This window comes from Chrysemys picta, chromosome 4 (genome assembly GCF_011386835.1).
Source record: "Chrysemys picta bellii isolate R12L10 chromosome 4, ASM1138683v2, whole genome shotgun sequence".
In the NCBI taxonomy this organism is placed as follows: Eukaryota; Metazoa; Chordata; order Testudines; family Emydidae; genus Chrysemys; species Chrysemys picta.
Genome location: NC_088794.1, coordinates 141959570 through 141980777, shown reverse-complemented (window position 1 = coordinate 141980777; position 21208 = coordinate 141959570). Strand labels below are relative to the sequence as shown.

Below are 21208 nucleotides of genomic sequence, written 5' to 3'. Positions count from 1 at the left end.
TCAGTTTCAAGTTGTTTCAGTGTTTTCCCATTAACTTTAATGGCCATTTGTCTTTTCTTGGTTTGTACAATACGAAGTGCTTGGAGTCAGCCTCTTCCACTGTGAGAAGGAGCTGAACATTGCTGTACAAATTACGAGCACAATTTTTATATATACTGTATATACTCGATCATAAGCTGTTTTTTTATAAGCCGACTCCCCCAAGATGGATAAATAAAAATGGAAAATTTTTATAACCCGTTCATAAGCCGAACCTATAATTCAGGGGTCAGCAAACTTTGGCTCCCAGGCCATCAGGGTAAGCCGCTGGTGGTCCGAGATGGTTTGTTTACCTCGAGCATCCGCAGGCACGGAGGTAAACCTAAGTAAACAAAGCTGCTTACCCTGATGGGCCGGGACAGCAACTGGTGGGGAAACTTTTTTGGGGGGAGAAGCTGGGGGTCAGTGGAGTAATCCCTGTGATCACCCCCCACATGACCCCACCCGTAGCCCCGGATCCCCACACTCTCCCCATCCCATCCCTTCCCACCTTATCTGGGGAGGGCTAGGGGAGGATGTCTCTGGCCTGGCTGGAGCTGCTCTGGCAGACCGGGCGGCACGGCCACAGCCTGCTCTGGTGGGCCAGACCGGGTGGCGCAGCCGCAGCATGTTCCAGCGGGCTGGGCTGGGCGGTGTGGCCGCAGCGTGCTCTGGGGAGTGGGGCCGAGCGGCACGGCTGCAGCTGCTTTGGAGGCTGGGGGGAGAGCAGCGTGGCCAGAAATGGAGAGACTCTTCTCTTCGGTCTCTGCTGGCTGTGCTGCCTCTCCTTGCTCCCTCTGTTGCGGGGAGGGGCTGTGTCCCACCTCTCCCTCTCTATACCCGTTCATAAGCCGACCCCTGTCTCTGGTGCTTCCCTTTTTTACTAAAAAAATTCGGCTTATGAAAGTGTGTGTGTGTGTATATATGTATATATATACACACAAATACATAAATTCATAATCACAGTCTGTATACATATCAAGTTCAGAACATTACAAGTATTCATAGAAGACCTTACTCGATATACTTTTATAGTACAATAACATTGTGTATAAATCGGTTGATTCCACTGCTTATTGTTTGGGGTTCAACCCTCTGGGGTTATCTGGACTCTACAAATGTGCATCCCAAATAGCTGTGGGTCAGCAAACTGGCTTGTGGCCTAGAGCTGCCAGAGAGGCCAACCGCTTGTGAGGAAACTGGAACAGATATTACTAAAAGGGGGAAGGAATTGAAAGAGAGAAGCTGGGATTGCAGGGGATGATCTGTGCTGATTTATTTGAAAATGGATGTCTCCTGTAGATTTTTTTTATCAACACTGCCTGCTTATAATTTATTCTTATATAATTCACCTGGGAATCAATGTGTTTGCAAGACTTAATAAAAAAGAGAGAGAGCCTCAAATCTGCATTTCACTAGACCGCATTGGTGTATGGTAGAAACACGTTTGCCTGTTTCACATGGGAATGGTTATAGCTTGGCATCAATTCTGAATTAAAAACACATTGAAACAAATTAATCCATGGTGTAACTGTTCTTAAAATCATTGGCGTTACACCAGGGAATGATTTGGCTCAGTGTTCTCTGCCTCTTTTGATTGTTAGCTTTTTATTGCATAAAGATAATATTCACCCCTTGTACACCCAAGTCCTTGTGTACTATTAAAGCGTTGTATAAAGGGTTGATGTGGATCTTGTCCAGATCCTCTGTAGTAGGGTGAATTTTATCCTGTAGATAATTTATTTTTCTAACCGCTTGAAACTGTTGTACCTTTTTAGGGTATGTCTGTACTGCAATTAGACACCCATGAGTGGCCCATGCCATCTGACTTGGGCAATTTAGTTTCAGTGTAGACATTTTGGTTGGACTGCAGCCTGAGCTCTGGGACCCTCCCACTTTGCAAGGTCCTAGCCTGAGCTCGAACATCTACATTGCAATTAAACGGCACCTTAGCTTGACCTCACAAGCTGCATCAGCTGGCACGGGCCAACTTCAGGTTTTTAATGGCAATGTAGACGTACTCCTAGTGGTGACTGAATGTACGCTGCCCTGGGTCCAGTGCATGAGGATTAGGACTTGAGTCATCCTATATGCCTGCCCTTGGTCATGAGAAAAGAAACTCAGCAACAGGGCCATCAAAAAGGATAAAACCCTCCCACTGTTTCCTACTGCCCAGGACAAGTGCTCCCCCTAGTGGCCACAACATCTTGATACTCCTCCCCTACAGACGTGGAAACTCCGTGCCATGCCTACATCTCCAGTTGTGCTAGCGTTCAAAATATCCTCCAGTGTAAATATCCTACTTCCCTCCACCTCAGGAATGTGTGGGATACAGAAAACTGCCTGAGGCCTTGAAAGTCTGACAAGGGCCTGCAAAACCTAGGGTGTAAAATGGTGGGGAAAGCGGGAAGTAAAGGAGGAAGATTTCTTTTATGTAATGTTTCTCCATTATCAAATGATCAGTCTTCACTAGGAAGAGAGATTCAGCTGATCAATCCTCCTGCAATTGACGTCTTCCTGGTATCTGTCTCACTTGCTGTTTTCAAGCTAGCTTGTCAGGAGCTATGGTGCTGTGGTTAAGGCACTGAACTGGGACATAGGAGACCTGGGTTTAATTCCTGGCTCGGTCACAGACTTCATGTGTGACCTTGGGCAAATCACTTAATGCCTCAGTTCACCATTTATAAAACAGGAGTAATAGGCCTTCCATTGTCTGTCTTGGCTCTGTAAATTTTAAGATCTTTCAACAATATGTTGTTTGGATAGTGGTTAGCACAATGGGACCTTGATCTCGGTTGAGGATCTAGGTGCTACTGTAATACAAGTAATGAATGAGATTGTCCCATGTGAGCGAGAGAGAACATGCCTGGAAACCAATGCAGCCAAAAGCCGGCCTGAAAAATAAGATAAATATTGTTAACAAAACAAAATGCAAACACCACTAATAAATATAAAATTTAAATCTAAATAAAGAAAGATTTTTTTGAGCAAGCTGCAGACCCCATGTGTGGGGTTTTTACTGTATGAAGTTGGCCATAATCCATCCGTATAACATAACTCAGATAAACTACATTAAGCCAGGGCTGATGATAATTTCAGGGAATAAGAGTGGTTATGCTGGCTCACAAGCAAAAAACAAAATATGTTTGAAAGCTATGGGAAGGAGCAAAAGGGTAGTTTTTAATCCTCCTGCTATTGTTAAGCTGTGCAAATCTATTACTTTTTATCAAATATTCCCCATGAAGAGTCTTCTCTTGCCAATATTTCTGGCAGAAGACGCCAAGCTAGAAGGTTCTGAAACCAACATATTAGCATTGGCATTCCCCCTTCCACCTCCCCACCTAATATAACATGGAATCTAGTTAAATATTTTTCCACTCTTTGCTTCTCTTTGCGTCTTCTGGAGAAAATGTGAGTTCTGTTTCCTCATAAAAATATCTTAGCATTTGACAGGTTGGATTTCTTTGATCCTGAAGTCTTTTGGGGTGGTTATTTTTCCCCCTCAGCCCTTCCTTTGACTTTGTAATATAAGGCTCCATAAAAAGTATCTGCATATATACAGCTTTAAAAGGGGATCCTTATTTGAAATTAAATGTTTACACCAATTAACCTCCTCCCAGTGTGCTATAAAGTGCAATAAAAACAGTGCTCTTACAGAGACCCTCGCAACTCTCAGATGGATGCCTCCCTGGCTGTGGAACCCAGCACATCTGCTTTGAATTAGTTCTGATGGAAGGCCTACTTGTAAATGCACGACTTAATCAGCCTTACTGAAGTAAATGGCACATACTATAGCAGAGGGTGCTCCAGAGTCAGCCTGAAACCTGCCTTTCTTTTGAAGCAGAAGGGGGGGGGGGGGGGAAGTGAACTTTAAGCTGAAGGAGGTTTCTTTTTTCTTTATGAGCTGCCATTAGCAGATGTGTGGCTGTACCATAGCCAGTCTTACTCCCAGGCAACATGTGCAGTTGAACAAGGGTACCACCCTCGTGCACCCATGTTGTCAGGCCCTGTTCAGAGGAGGGTTGGCGTGGGGCTGGAGGTGACAGGCCTTGATGGAGGCATGGATTCCGCTACTGCCAGGTAGCGGTGGGGTGACTCTTCTAGTTTCATGGAGTTTCCTCAACTGGCTCCTCTTCTCCTGCCTGTGTCAGGACTCATCTCATGCTGCATAGAAGCAGAGGAGGCAGAGGGCATGCACAAAGATGAGTCTTCGTCTGTGGTCACTCTTTCCTGAGAGAGGAGGGGACATAACAAGAGGTAGGTATATGCAGAGGAGGTGCGGGGAGAAAAGATGAATGGGATCCATGTGAAGTAGCAGGGAAGATGAGGGGAAGAGAAGAGTGATGGGAAACGTGGAGGGCAGTTGGGGGGATGAGATGGGCACAAGGGTGGGGACTTGATAACAGACCAGCAACGGGGGGAGAGAAAAGTGTGGGGAGGAGGGCGGGGCACAGGGGACTGAAGCACAGGAGAAAAGGGGGTACAGAACCAGGAAATGGAAATGAGAGAGCAGGCCCCAAACCAGCAGGGAACAAATGAACAATAGAATGGGGAGGACACAGGTGAAAGGTCATGGTGGAATAGTAATAGAAGACAGGAAAAAGGTCATAGAGCTGAGGGGCAATTAGAAAGGGACTGCAAAGAGTGAGGCAAGCGGGAGTGGAGATACACGTGAAAAATAAAGGAAATGAGTGTTTTATTTTTCTAATTCTGAGAAGAGAAAAGATGCAGAAAAAGAGAAGAGAGACCAGAGAGTAAATACAAAGGAAAGAATGAACCTCCGGCAGAGAGGAACTGGAAACAGTCAGAGAAGGTGGAAGAAAGAAGTGAAGAAAGAGGGAGAGAGAGAAAATACCCCAAGTGAAAGACAACTTCTAGGTTAGTGTTGTGTTTATTCCTGGTCTTTCTTTGTGCTGTATGACGTTTGCCAGGGAGACAGCTCTAAGTCCGGGGGGAAGGGATGGCAGAATGATATTATTTTGGAGATTTCAGTCTTAGTACTTGACACTGTTTGTGTTGGGCAGGTATATATACATATTGCACACAAAATAACTATGTTGAAAGAACATTATTCAGGTTGCAAAGCTGAGCACTCCAACGTTAGGAAATGCCGGAATTAAGGCTGCCTGTGCAACCTTAATTCGGCCCACTTGTGCATATGTGTTATAACTAAGACAGTCTAATTACATGATTGCATTTATTTTTTCCTATTTCTTCCCCCCCCCCCCCCACTCCTCCCCAGTCTGACTTTTGTCCCCTCTGCATTCAATTCAGGCAGCTTCCTCCTCCAGGCGGCCTGGGTGCCAGCAGGGGGGTCCCTGAGAGCACAGGAGCGAGAGGCTCCCATCTTTCCGTTCCAGTGCCTGGTTCCACCCTGGCCCGGAGCAGCCATTACGGGGAAAGTCTCAACTGACCATGTCCAAACTATGATTTTTTTCAAAGGCTTATAACTTGACCAAATTCGGATGGATTTCCACAGGGACAGCAAAATGCACACCCCTGGCAAAAAGCCCCCTCCCACCAGCAGCAGCCAAATTTCATTTCCAAAGCATGAGGGTGTACTAGAACAGTTCAGAGAAAAGGGTGCCAGCATTTTTTTTAACATGGGCAAAGCATCCTATTTTTACCATTGTTCTCCGAAACAGCTGACCCCTTGTGGCTGAAATTAAAAAATATTTTTGAAATTCAGCCTGAGGCAGACACCCAGTGTGGACAATTTCATCTCAAACCGTTTGCAAAGTGATTAGCAACTGAAAACAGAGTTTTGTAATGTCGAGGCAACTTTAATAATAGGCCGCGGGACCAGCATCTCTTATCATAAAATACATGCTAGTGTACTGGGTAATTTCCCCCCATTTCTGAACTTTGAGCTTGAGTTTGGGAGGAGGTAGAGGAAAGGTTTTGAAATAATTACAAAATAAAGAAGGATATGAAAAAAGTGAAACAGAAAGGTGGAAGGGACTGGTGCCACTTTGCCAGGAGACAGGACTGGATTTCGGTGAAAGGCTCCCATTGACTTCATTGGACTTTGGATAAAGCTATCTGATACTGATCCACGGCATATCACTGATTCAGGAAAGCACTTAAACACATGCAATTAACTCCCATTGACTCCAGTGGGACTTAAACATATGCTCTCCTAAGTGCGAGTTAGGGCCTTTCTTTCACTATATTTGTGTCTTTTTTTGGATGCTAGCAAATCTGTATATTTAAGTTAAATTAATATTGTTGCTGTTACACATTCGAGGTACGGTGACAAAATAATTGACTCAGAGATTTACACAGTTTAAGGCCAGAAGGGGCCACTAAATCATCAAATCTGACCTCCTATCATTCACAGGACATAAACATTTCACTCAGTTACCCCGTATTGATCCCAATAACTTGTGTTTGGCCAGAGCATGTTTTCCAGAAAGGCATTCAGCCTCAATTTGAAGACATGGGGAATCCACCACTCCCCCTTGGCAGTTTGTTCCAATGGTTAACCATCCTCATTTTAAAAAAAATTGTACCCTATTTCTAATTTGAATGTGCCTGGCTTTGCCTTCTAGCCCACTGGTTTTTATTATGCTTTTCTCTGCTAGATTAAAGAGCCTTTTAGTACCTGGTGTTTTCTTCCCATGAAGGTACAGTCACCTCTCAATCTTTTAGAGAAGCTAAACAGATTGAACTCCTTAAATCTCTCATTGTAAGTCATTTTCTCCAGCCCTCAAAGTTAGTTTTTTGTGAACAAAAACTTGGACACCCAAAAAGTTAAGTGCCCACTTTTGTTCATGTATCTTACCCTAGTGTTGTGTAATAGACCACACTTTCCATCCCATATATAACAGTACCGGGCCTTTGCTCAGAAATCCTCTTGATGTGTCATACCATTAATATGCTGCTTAGATATTTTTTTTTCTTTTCAGAAACAAAAGGGCAAGGAAGGTATTTAATGCCTGTGTGGCCAGTAGTGTCATGCTTTCTGTTTGCTTTGTTGAGAAGTGCACGATTTAATTCTAGAATGCCCTGAATTTTACCATTTTAAAAAATATTGTTCCCGAGTCCCATTAATGAGTTTAACACGGCATCTGAGAGCATTCAAACATTTCCTGGGGCCTGCACTTTACCATCAGTCTATCATTTCTTCAAAGCTCATTGCAAGTTTGTTTATTGTGGGGTGGGATTTGTTTTCTGATTGCACCCCTCAGTTGCTTCTGGAATGCTTAACCAACAAAGCGTCACTCCCTGTGGAATTCATACTGGCCCTCAGGAAATTTAGAAGCCCAGCTTTGAGCCATACCCTAATGTGTGCGCCATAATTGCTCAATTTTATATAATTTCTTTTACATTATATAGCCAGGTGAGAAGTGACCATTAAAATATTTGTGTAATATATCTTCTAAATGACATCTTGTTATTGTTGTTTTTCTCTTCTCATTTTGTTTCTGTTTTCTTCATAAAATGTGATTTAAAACAAAATACTCAGCATGTTATAAATACGGGAGACGTGATTGGATGGTGCTTCTGTGCAGCTATTTAAATAGTACTTTAAAAGACATTAAGTAGCATTTCACTCCTCCCCCCATACGTAGTTGGAAAGATACTGATTAGACTCATATTTCCTGTATTCAAATACTTGTATGAACACACTGTTCTTTTCTGGTTTATCAAACAAGCAAATGAGCCTCCTGAGAGTGTCTGGTTTAGACCTGAATAGTTAAAAAAAAAAATTACGGAATCATTTGAACTTGTGAGAAATTTCCACATGAAAATCATAGAGAGAGCCGGTGTGTGTGTCTGTGTGTATTCAACTCATGCCTAAATCTTTGTCACATCACTAGATGTTATTTCAGAGGCTGTCTTAGCTCTAGAGCTGTATAAGCACAAATGTGCTCAAAGAAACAAACCATGCACAGAGAATGTTCATGCCTTACATGCATTTAAGCTGCTACACGCCTACAAAATGTTTAGATATAGTTATCCCCACAGCTCCGCACCACAAGGCTCAATTGAAATGGAAGGAACTCCCTTTGGCATAGAAGTTCTGCACAGTTAGGGGGAAACTAGAGTCAAGATCCACTGTGCACACCTTAAAAGATAAGATGTAGGATTTAGGGGTAGGTTGAAAATAGTTCAGAATATTTTAAGCAGCTTACAAGTCACAGGTCAAATTCAGCCCTCAGATACAGGTGCATCATAAACTCCATGTCATTCTGTGCACATATCTAAGGTGAAAATTGGGCCCAAGGGTTTGAAGTTGTTCAGTGGTATGACCAAAACTTTGAGGTGCAGATTCCATTAGAAATGCTTTTGTTTTTAGGGCTAAAACAAGGTGGGTCTTGCAATTAAGGCAGTGCTTTGGGACTCTAGAGTCCTGCGATCAATTCCCTTCTCTGCCACAGACTTCCTGTGTGACCTTAGTCAGATCATGTAATTTCTCCAGTCAGGATCCTCAAAGGTATTTAGGTACATAACTCCCATTGAAATAATTGAAATCAATGGGAGTTAGAGGTCTGAATACCTTTCTAGTCTATTTTATTTATTTATTTTAAATAATATATATAAAGCTGCACTCATCACCGTAGTATCTGAGCGCTTTCCAGTAGTGCAATAAGTAACATGACTATACATCTGTCACATGTTGTTTGGTCTCTTATCCTCCCCCACAAAGGGAAAGGTGTGTGCAGTGGAGTGTCTGGTTTTGGTGGGGTTTTTATTTATTAATTAAATGTAACTGTTGTTATTTGTTGATGTTAGAAAAGGCAAGGTTAAAGGAATGCCCCTTGCACTTGAAGTGCAAAAGTTTGTGATGGTTCTTAGTTCCTGGGGGAGTTCATTCCACAGTCTGGGACCAGCCCCTGGAGAAGGTTCTGTCTCCTGCTCAGGTGAGCTTTACCTTTATTGTTGAGAGTTCCATGGCCAGCGAAGCGCAGTTATCAACTACAATCTTCATCTTAGATCTTTTAGGTCTCATGGTCCCCGGCCATGGAGTGCTTTGAAAATAAGGACTGAGACCTTGAACTTGATTCAAAATGCTATGAGAAGCCAGTGAAGAGAGCGGACAAGTATGATGTGTTCATGGTAGCCTGTGTTGCTGAGGAGATGCACAGCAGCACTTTGTACTAGTGGGTGTTTCCTAAGTGCTGCCGTTTCCTGCCCAGGTATATCACATTTCTGTAGTCCAGCCAAGATATGATAAAGGCAGGAATAATGGAGGCCAGGTCTTCTTCTGCCAGGATGTCTGCTAGCCAACTGGAGATGCTAAAAAGCATTACTCACAATCGTTGTGATGTGAGAGCTCAGTGTTGGCAAGAAATCCAAGAGTACTCCTAGACTACGGACTGAACTGACTAACTGAGGATGTGAACTTTCAGTCAATGAAGACTGCATTGTGGCTGCAAACTCTTCAAAATACCATCCTCTGTCCACCAGCATCACCTCTGTTTTGCTTGGGTTCCGCTTCAGCCAGCTGTTCTCATCCATGAGCTGATCTCATTCAAGCACAGGTCCATCTTGTTGGTAGTGGTGTGGTTGTATGTGGTAAAGGACAGGTGGAGCTGTGTGTCATCTGCATATTGCTGACACTTGAGTCTGTGTCATCTGACCAGTTCACCTAGTGGTTGCGTGTAGATTTTGGAAAGGATCAGAGAGAACTGATCTTTGCGGAACCCGACAAGTGAGGGTCTAGAGGTGGAGGTGCAATTTCCCTCACTACTGTCTGGGTGCATCCCTCCAGGAAGGACTGAAAACATTTTAGTGCATTATCCTGGACTTGTGCCCCCTCTCTCAGGTGAGACAACAGTATCATGGTCAACGGTATCAAATGCCACAGAGAGGTCCAGGAGGTTGAGAATGGATGTCTGTCCTCTATCCATTGACAGGAGGAGATCATTCATCAGTGCCACTAAAGCAGTTTTAGTTCTGTGTCCTGTCCTCTTGAAATGAGAATTAAGTGCAACGTTTAGCTCAGACTCGCTGAAATGGGGAGGCAAACCAGGCCAAACATGATTCTGAGTTTCTTCATGTTAAGAGTGTCTTTGTTAATTTTAAGTGCTGGCAGGTGAAGTGCGTGGATACAGTTCCTTGTGGTTTTGCATGAGACGTGAAAGTAGCATGACATCTTTTATAAACTGGCCCCGATTTCATGGGGCTTGGAATGTCCACAACCAGCATGATGGCCGGGCTTGTTACTATTTTGCTTTATTACCTAAAAAATTACATATTCATGTGTCCCCACATACACACATCTGTCCATCTTCCTAGTGCTTCTGCAACTGTGTGACTAACTCTTTTTTTCCATTTATTTATTTATTTCATTTTATAATACGGGTCTGTCCCAGACTCTAGGAGCAGTGTTATTCTTGGGCTGTATGCCCAGGAAGAGCACCTATCACTCTCCAAATAAATGAACTCCAGGATCATACCTTCCACTGCAGACATTGTTGGTAGAGCCTAATCTGTTCTAAATCATTGTTGCTGCTGCTGTTCGAGGTTTGCCTCGCTTCAGTTATGTCAATGCCTCCTTTTAGCTCTTAAAATCTATGCTAGAGCGGGACTAAAACAAATTATGAAGATTGTATCTGTGTATGTTATGAGCTGTAGACACTAATCCAGAATTTCTCTTCCTGTCAGAAGCCTTTGTGACATAAGCATAAATCTTTGAACTATGTGTTGAGCCAGCTGCTACATCATTTAAAAATAGTCAAGTTGGTGCCAATAAGATAGATCACTCAACTTGGGGGCCATAAACAGAAATCAAAGGCATGCATTAGCAATGCCCCAGAGCTAGTATGGTTTCATCAAAAACCCGAGCCACCTCCCAGCAAATATCTTATGGGGTTATGCAGACCCACACGGAATTGTCTGCTGTCAGTTCTGTAACCTGGATCAATTTCGCCCAACTTGGGAGGGTGCAGAATATTTCATGCTGTATAGAAGGCTGACAGCATTTTCTAACCTTTTATGTTAGATGTTATACAGCACACTCTCAGCTGCGTAAAGAAGAGCTTTTAAGTCTGCCCGTATCTCCAGCTGCTTGGGTGACAAGTAATTTGGCTATTAAACACTTGGAAAGCGACAAGGCTTATGAGTGGGCCCAGGAAAGCAGCAAGGTCAAAAGTTTAAGCTATGATCCATGGAAGTCAAAGAGTAAACTAATATTTTCAGCAGTCTAGACAGCATATTAGCAGCTGGGGCTTGCTGTGTTGCAGTGTTTATAGGAGTTTTCCATAAACTGCAAAAAATATTAGGAATGCAGCAAAACCGGAGTCCATAGCTTTCCTGTCGAGCCATTTATTTCACCATGGGTTCAAAGCCTATCTCTCCATGGCATCTATGCAGAATTAACTAACACCAAAAGGGCCTGGAGGCTTCTGGGGGAAAAGAGGAGAAAACCCTACTTAGGGAGGTTTTCTTCTGCCCCCTCCAAAAAGCAGGATGTAATTTATGTATCCATCTAGGAGCAGCTAGAACTTGTGTGTTGGCCATTTCTCTCTGGCTACACCTAATTAGTCTAGAAATGCCACTGATTTCAACAGTTATGCCAACATAAAACTCGAGTAAAGTAGTGGAGAACTGCATTTGTGTTGTCTCCCTTCCCCGTATGTGAAATGGAGATAATGCTAATTTTTTCTGTCCTGTCTATTTAGATTGTAAGCAGTTTGGGGCAGGGTCTATTTTTAACTCTGTGTATGTACAGCGCCTAACACACTGGGTCTCTGATCTCAGTTGGGGCTCTAGGCACTACATTCATACAAATAAGGAATAATAATAATAAACTAATTACTATTATATCCTATGAATAGCAATATATTATCAACAAGTCTAACTATTAAAGTATGACACATTTAAGTTCAAATACAATAATCTTTACCAAAACTCACTAGGGAAATGCTGCTTTTTCCCCCTTAAAGTTACTTAAAGTTAAATAATTAAAATGAGGACACAGAATTACCTGTGCATGCATATGTGTGTATCAAAATATGATAGTCCTATATCAGTGGTTCTCAAACTTTTGTACTGGTGACCCCTTTCACATAGCAAGTCTCTGACTGCGATCCCTCCTTGTATATTAAAAACACTTTTTTATATTTTTAACACCATTACAAATGCTGGAGGCAAAGCGGGTTTGGGGTGGAGGCTGACAGCTTGCGACCCCCTCCCCTCCATATAATAACCTTGCGACCCCCAGTTTGAGAACCCCTGTCCTATATGAAACACCCTTGCTAGTCCAGTTCTACTTTTCAGTTGAGTAGAGACCGATAGATTATAGGAATTGTGACTTTATTAGTAATTCTCATAAATCAGACCCTCAATAAACTACTACAAAGTATGTCTTTCAGGGGAACATAATATCTTCCAGGAATTATTTTTGAACCTTAATTCTTGAGTTTTTAACATCCTACAGGTATGGTTTCCAAAAGCTCCCATCGGGATTGGAGTTGGGTCAATGCAGAAAACATTTGAAAATCCTACCATGAGTGGTTTGAGTCCTACTGCTAGCGAAATACATTTTTATCTGCAGGCATTTTACGTGTTGTTGCTGAGCTTTTTGCTTAATCTTGTATCCAATCTAGAAGTTCAAGTTGGATCTGATTGGATTCAAATTCAGTTTAGGTCAGTCTGTGGGAAACAAGAAGAAGGGAGAAAGATTCAATGAGGTGTGGGGGGGGGGAAGCGCCATGTGAAGGTGGAACGTGGGTGGTTGGGTGAAATAAGGAATACAGAGGGACTTTGTGAAAGAAGCAGAGAGGGGAAAGAAGAAAAATTATATTAAAAATGTAAATACTCACGTGTGCATGTGTAGAATTAGAGGGAGTATGGTAGCACTTGTTTATGAACAGCCCAGTTTTTGGCGAGTTCTACATTTAGTACATAAAATAGTCCAATCAACTCTAGCCCCATGAGGTTTGCCCATTCCTCCTATGAACGTCACAATACTGTCCAAGTGTTTTGTTATGTTTGAGTCATTTGTTCTTATTGACCTTATTCATGTATCGCCTAGAGAGAACTGGTTTAGGGTATCATGGAGCAGGGGCTGAGAAACAGCAGGGTCTGTGGGGAGGGGTACCCCGTGCTAGACACTTGATACAACACTGAGGACTGAAAGTTGATAGTTGGCCTTGCAACCATCTGTGAAGATTCTGCATGTAACTAAGTGCTTACTACTATGGCAGTTTTAGAGCTGAGATTTTTTTTTCTTCCGCTGTTTCCAAGAGTGTATCAGAAGTCAAAACCCTGACAGCACAAGGTGAGCTGCAGAGATTCAAATCCATAGAAACTCTGCTGGTGTCCGTAGTATGTGAAGATGAGATGAAGGAAGTTTTTGCAGCACATTATATAATGATAACTTGCTGCACTGTCTATTAATAAAATTGGCACGTACATGGGTAAATTCACATGGGCTCCACTAAAGCTTTATCCCCTGAGGTCAGGCTGTTATAATAAGCCAAGCTGAAGTTTCATTTGATATTAAGAGCACCCTTCCGTTATATTCTGTGTATTTAAGAAACAGAAGGAACAATTAATTGCTGAACAGACTAAGCATAGCCAGGAAATGCATCTTTCCACTCTGCATGGATGTGTTAGGAATATCTTAACATCCCAGTAGTCGGAAAGGTGTTCCAGTGACTCAAGGTTTGTGATACAGGGCCACAGCCTTGGCTGGTGTAAATCAGTATCGCTCCATTGAAATCAATGCAGCTTCCTCAATTTACACCAGCTAGGGATTTGGCCACACGTAACAGGGACTGGATGAAACCCTTTCGTGTATCAGGTAGTTTTATACATTAGCACTATGACGCAGGCCTGCCTTTCTCCCTCCCCTCATAACAAGCATTTAAACCTTTTGCTTATTGTGCCCTCAGGGCCTCCTCCCCCTATACATACTTCACACACTCTTGAGTCCAACACTGTACAAGAAGAAACTTGTGATTGTTGAACAAAAGCCGCTGCTCCTGTTAGGTTGGGTCTTTCAGGTTTATGGGGTTATCCTAATAAAATCCAGGAATGTTAAGAGGCAGTAGCATTAGAGACCACCAACTACTTTATTGTTCAAGCATAGAAGAAAAATACTGGTAAACCTACTGTATCGGAGGCTCAGTTTGTAGCTGTTTCACTTAGCAGATTCCTTGGGCTTCTATACAGAAATATAAAGGAAAGTTTAAAGATCTTTATTTTGAACGGTGCGCTAATTCATTCTTCTAGATTGTCCAGGTTCAGTGCTTAAATATTTAACTTATTTCACTGTTAAGAAAGTAAGCCCATCGCTGAATGTGCCATTCAGGGGTGCTGGAACTATTTTGAAAGTGGAGGTGCTGAGAGCCATTGAACCTAACTGTAAACCCTGTATATAATGGAAGCCAGGGGGTATGGCAGCACCCCTCGTTCCAGCACCTATGGTGCCATCTAATATACAGTAGGTAGGGCATGGAATAATCACATCTGACCAAGCCTTGTCTATTTGTTGCTGTAATAGTTTATATTTCCAGCTATTTATATGCTTCTCACCCCCAACAATGTAGAATCAGGGCACCTCAAAACATTAATGAATTTATCCTCGCAATATACCTGTGAAGCTAGGCACGGTTAACCCTATCTTACAGATGGGGAACCAAGTCATCCAGGCCCAGAACTTAAAAGGTATTTAGAGGCCTAACTCCCATTGATTTCTAAATGCCTCTGAGGCTCTGGGCCCGAGCAACTTGCCCAAGGTCACAGAGGAAGTCCATGGTGGAGCTAGGAACTGAACCCACACTTCTTGAATGCCCTGCTCATAAGACCATCAATTTAATTTTCTCACTGGTCCTGCTAAGGAGTAGCAGAGGCCATGATTGGAACAGAAACAATTTAGTGTGCCCCATCACCAAAGTAGGTGGCCGAAGTAGAGTGAGCTGGCCAAATGGCCATTAGCATTGCTATTGTTCTCCCTATCCTTATTCCACTTGTGCCATTTTGCCATTAATTATAGATTCATCATTCGTTCCATTCCCATTTCCATTATGAGAAACTATCTTTTGAGGGATTGGACGCTTAAGCCCAGATTTTTCAGAAGTGTGAATTCAGAGCTGTGAGCATCATTTTCTCATAAGACCATGCTGCAGCTGCCTCTTGCAATACATGATTGTGTACGTAATTCAGAAAATCCGAGTCTATCTGTGAAAACCTGCTGCAACTTGACATGCAGGGTCAAGTTTTCAAGGCCCAACCCATAGTTGTTCAAAAGGCATGGGCAAAATCCTGAATTTCCATTTGTAATTGCTCCCCAGTAAACCAATTTGCACATACAAATGCTGGGCTGTCCACATAAGGCACTGCCTGTCCGTTTCGTGAGGCTTTGGAAACTTGTCCAAGGGGCCTGCCTGTGGAGCTGTTTCCCGCCCCACACCCTTTTGTTGATGTAAAAAAGAAAACATCAGTTTGGCCATTTTAAGTTATACAGTTGAGTGGGGAAAAATAGTCGTTAAATGGTTTTGGAGACATTTTGGCCTCCTTAGCTTAAAAAATGGCTCGATTTAAATTAAAACATGATATTTGGCAAAGAATGAGTTCCAGAGATATTCTTGCTAGTTTCAATATTTAGAGGGAAAAACTGTGGCCAAGATCTAGAGGTTTCAAAATCAGCTGTAGTGTGTAGCCAGCATGTTCACTGACCTACCCACACATTTGTTCTCTCTCACACACACAGAATTTATTCATCCCAAGATGCAACTGTGCATCTGTTTTATATATTTTACTAGTCACTTGCAGTGAGCATTTACAAGTGTAAGAGCATGAAAGGTGAAAAAAGCAAGGCGAGACAATGTGTTTGCCAGACAAGGATAATGACATTAAGGGCAACAAATCTCGTAGATTCACCCTCCATATAATCCCATGGGGATCCAAGGGTGTTATCTGGATCGTATTGAGAAGGTGTAAGGAATTCATGCCTGCTAGCAAAAGGCACAATTATTAGATAGAGTTTATATGCATGCCGCTTGACAGGGGAGCTGGGTATTTCATCTACAAAATCATAGGTCTCTACAACTTGAACTAAAGGGGATCTCCTTGAGCTGGTCAGTAGTAGGCCTCACATTCTATTTGTGGACCAACCACTAATACACACTTGTACTAACACAAAGAAATACATGACAATTTGAAGCAAAGGACATGAATGTACAAAGGCAGATGTAGTCTAACTAAGGCCCAAATCTACCCCCAGACAAATTCATTATCTCCCCAGGTGATCTCTTGCTTTCCTTCCCATGCCTGAGTTCTTAATCTTCCTCCCAAGAAAGGCAGCCCATTCCATCCCTGCTGGCAACTGGCTGGCCACTATTAGCAGTTTCTTCACTGGCTGCTGGTCTCCCTCCAACAGTGAGGTCCAGCTCTCAAGAAACCAATGAACCTTCTTTAATCTTCCTGGGTGCAAGTGTAAGCTAAGGACTGGACTCTGTTCTGGAGCCTCCCCTTCCTTCAGTTGCATTGTATACTTACAAAATATTTTCTCCAATCTACCAAACTTACCCAACTGAAAAGGTTGAAGATGTGCGATCTGAGGAAAACAGGCTTACCAGAAAATGCGTAAAAGCAAACTACCTCTGGGTTCCTCCGAATCCTTCGTACCACCCCAAAAGAATGCACTCAAGAGGCCAAACTTCTCAGGAAGCAGCTGCCACATTAAATACTTCTAGCTGGGAATCCAGCCCACGATAGTGGGAAAGCTAAATTGATTTTGAGAACTGCAGAAAGGGATTTGGGGGTCATAGTGGACCACAAGCTAAATATGAGGCAAAAGTGTAACGCTGTTGCAAAAAAAACGAACATCCTTCTGGGATATATTAGCAGGAATGTTGTAAGCAAGACATGAGAAGTAATTCTTCCGCTCTACTCCACGCTGATTAGGCCTCAACTGGAGTATTGTGTCCATTTCTGAGCACCACATTTCAGGAAGGATGTGGACAAACTGGAGAGAGTCCAGAGAAGAGCAACAAAAATGATTAAAGGTCTCGAAAACATGACCTATGAGGAAAGATTGAAAAATTTGGGTTTGTTTAGTCTGGACAAGAGAAGACTGAGAGGAGACATGATAACAGCCTTTTACATACTTGAAAACTGTTACAAGGAGGAGGAAGAAAAATTGTTTTTCTTAACCTCGGAGGATAGGACAAGAAGCAATGGGCTTAAATTGCAGCAAGGGAGGTTTAGGTTGGACATTAGGAAAAATTTCCTAACTGTGAGGGTGGTTAAGCACTCGAATAAATTGCCTAGGGAAGTTGTGGAATCTCCATCATTGGAGATTTTTAAGAGAGGGTTGACAAACACTTGTCAAGAATGGTCTAGATAATACTTAGTCCTGCCATGAGTGCAGGGGACTGGACTAGATGACCTCTCGAGGTCCCTTCCAGTTCTATGATTCTACTGATTTCTGTCCATTTCTGCCAAACATACTCCAGCCACGGCTCTCACACATCACTGAATGTGAAGCTGTGGTTTTCCTTACTTTGCCCTGATGCCGAGTGGTAGGAGTAGAGACGCAGCCAATAATGCCACGTGGAATATTGGGAGGTACAGGAAGCTGCTGAAATGCAGTTCTCCATTGATTACAGAGGGAGGAGAGCCTGTGGGTCAACAACAGTCTGCAGCATCTGTGTTTGCTGTCTGAGAAGCCCCGTTCTGTCCTGGTGCATCTCCCTCCCCTTTTCCTGTGGGGACTTTGCAGCATCTAGGTGGATATGTCTTCCCCAGTACACTTCTTTCTCTTCCTCATCAGGATCAGGCATTCCACGGGTGCGGAGGGGGCACCTCTCCAGGCCACAACGGCAGCAGCTACAGATCAAACAGACAGATGTATCATTGTACTTGCAGTCACAATGGAAAGCAAAAGATAAGATTCAGAACTCCCTTCCTTTATTCGCATGAGAGTTTTAAATAAGACTTGCTTATTGCCACTTCAGCTTTGGAGCACCTCTGCACAGCACTGCTCTCCAATCATAGCCATGGTGAGAATGGCCTACCAGGGACAAGGCGGGGAATGATGATGTTCAGTTGCATGAAACATTAAAAGATTGGCCCCTGTTTCCATGTGTACGAGCACAGGGCAATGGCATGCGTACTTGCAGTATTTTCCACAGGCAGTGGTGATTTTAGCTGATCTCTTACTCCTGAGGGTCACAAAGGCACAGAGAGCACAGCTGTTGCTGCCGTCCCAAAGCCATCCAGGCCCATATGCCACTAGCCTGTGGGAAAGTGTTCTATCGCGGAGGAAGAAATAAGGCAGCCATCGCTAGGAATCTCCTGGAGAGGGTTGCAGAGTACCTCCAAGAAAGTTTCATTGAGGCCTCTCAGGAGGATACAAGGGACATCCCTGTGTACACAAACTAACTGCTTTGCATGGCTTCCCTGCCTAAGCCCATAGGGGAATGAAAAGCAGATAACAATTCTACCTCTCTTGGTTGTACCTCTACCTCTTCTCGCAGGTGTCAAACAATGAAAAGTAGATATTTGTGCCCTGCTAACTTGGGGTGCGGCCAGGTGCCATCTTCACATTTAAACATTTTAAGGGAAAAATGCATTCACACACTTACCCGAGGTGCCTTCCCTTGGATTGGACTCATTCGTGCTCAGCTGAAGGGACTGGCTAGGCTGCAGTGGAATCTCAAAAAGATCCTGTCTTGCAGCACAGCTGGTTACCTCCAAGTGTGTCCCTCTTCCTCCTCGCTGTTCATGGAAGGGTCTCAAAATCCACTGAGCTGTCCATGGTGGTCTGCAGGGTGCTGGCAGGGTATGGCAAACGGCTAATTGCAAAAGTGGCAGGTCTGCGGGTTAGCACCAGATTGACTGTTGGTTTCCTTGGCCTTGTGTTATGCCTGCTGCAGTTCCTATGCTGTCACACAGCACTGCTGCTGGTCCCTGTTTTACCCTTTCTCCTGCATCCCCTGTGCAATCTGCTTGTAGCCGTCCATGTTTCTACGACTGCTCTGTAGCGGTGCTTGGACAGTCTGATCTCCCCAGGCCCAGGAGATCCAATATCTCCTGTCTAATCCAGGCAGGAGTGTGTCTAGAGCAGTGACACAGACTTCAGTGGTTCAGGAGCCAAATTAGCGATCAACATTACCCAAAAGAGCTATAGTAGTACTTGGAAAGTGGTAAGGTGATAGGGAATAGCCAGCATGGATTTGTAAAGAACAAATCATATCAAACCAATCTGATAGCTTTCTTTGATAGGATAACGAGTCTTGTGGATAAGGGAGAAGTGGTGGATGTGGTATACCTAGACTTTAGTAAGGCATTTGATATGGTCTCGCATGATATTCTTATCAATAAACTAGGCAAATACAACTTAGATGGGGCTATTATAAGGTGGATGCATAACTGGTTAGATAAATGTCTATCAGGGATGGTCTAGACAGTATTTGGTCCTGCCATGAGGGCAGGGGCCTGGACTCGATGACCTCTCGAGGTCCCTTCCAGTCCTAGAATCTATGAATCTATGAATTAATTGTTTCATTTACTATATATTATTCTCACAGCAAAACGACTGACCAAGTATTATTTATTTTATCAACTACAATTGGTTAATAACCTAGTAAAAGCATCTGAATGGTGACTAACATAGATTGGTTAATAATTGAATCACACTGTGTTTTAATACCATGTGCTACAAAGAGCTTCAGGAGACACATCAAAGAGCCACTTGTGGCTCACGAGCCTCAGTCTGAGTATTACTGGTCTAGAGCATGTAGCTGGCATGGTCGGTTGGGCAGTTGCACACAACAATGGAGAGCTGCTGGGTGTGCTTGCCAAACTGGGCAGTCAGGAAAAGGCATTTCAAAAATACATGGTAGTTTTAAAGAAGGGGGTGGTGGCTTCTGGTCTCTCAGACCCCTTGGCAGTGAAGTTCACCATTGTGAACAGAGCAGTCGCTGTTGGGCATTGTGGGACAGTTGCTGGAGGACTGTGAGGGTCGACATAAGTCACGCAGTGTCTCTGCTCACACTGTGTCAACCACAATATGTCGACTATGGCCCAACGCTGTTTGGGGAGGTGGTTAGTGCGTTGCTGTAAGCAGGCACATATATCGGTGGGAGACAAATTTGCATGTAGACACATGCACAACTAAGTTGATGGAAGGCGACTTAATGTCGACCTCTCTTTGTAGTATAAACTAGGCCAAAGTTTCAAAATTATATAGTTTGGTGGCATATGTGCTATACTCTTATGTTAAATTGGTAGTTCAGAAACAAGGCTATATTCTAAATTGCACCAACAACATTTGTGTGCAAGTCCATTGTTATTCATGTCCAGCTGTTAGCAAAAGAGCAGATTGGATTAGAAGTACAGTACCTGTTTGCTAGTGCCTATTTTACATACAGAAATCTGGGGTATTGCAGATACTAGCCCTAAAGAATCACCAACATCCATGACTTACCATAGTCAAGATTGAGATACCTTAACTATGGCTGACAACAAACTGGAATCTTTTACTCTCAGATTGCAAGGTCAAAATAGGTACAAATTAGACATTCTCCGTTGTTTGCATTTCTGAGGGTAAAATTTAGCATGGTTATGATGGCTTGTTTGCAGCATTGTTCCTGGTGAGGACTATACACCCCTCCTGTGCAGAGAAATTGATGAACAGTTCCACATGGGAAAGGACACAGCCCAAGTACTGGCTTCCCTGTTACGTGAAGAGCATAAGGATGATGGAATATGCCCTCAGCACATCAGTAAGGCTTGCTGCTTTGCAAAGTGTGGTGGGCAAGACTGACCTCTGCAGGACAAAAAGAAATGAGCCAATCTCAGGAAAAAGAAGACAGATGGCAAATGAAAACAGAAGCTTTCAGCAGCAAAGCCACAAAATTAGTACTTCTCTTCTTCTGGGGAGAGAAAGTGTCAACTCCCGTCCAGCGGTGCTGGGACAATTTTTATAGTGGGGTTGCTGAACCAAACGGTAAACCCTGTATATAATGGAAACCACTTCAAGCCAGGGGGTGCGACAGCACCCATGCTGGAACCATTTTGCCTCTTTCTTTGCTTTCTAGAGCTAAACACCACTGAATATTTGCAGGAGAGCTGGATGAAACTTCTGTAACAAGTCTAGCCCACAACTGTCCCCAGTCGTTAGCAGCCTGAAGCACAGGACAAGTTGCTGAGGTTGAAGAACCTGTGCTGAGTTACACTTCTGGGTTAAGGCTATTTGCAAAGGGTGGTTTTGGCCCAAAATAGGACA

At 43.4% G+C, this 21208-nt stretch overlaps 1 protein-coding gene across 1 annotated transcript in view; it reads left to right on the top strand.

Annotated features, from left to right (window-relative positions):
• The first annotated feature begins 4148 nt into the window (after positions 1-4148).
• Positions 4149-21208, top strand: part of PRKCH (protein kinase C eta) — a 221936-nt gene continuing 204876 nt past the window's right edge. Inside the window, exons 1-2 of the mRNA XM_005285871.4 lie at positions 4149-4275; positions 4737-4896. The gene's annotated coding sequence lies outside the window, so the exon portion shown is untranslated. The remainder of the gene's footprint in view (positions 4276-4736; positions 4897-21208) is intronic.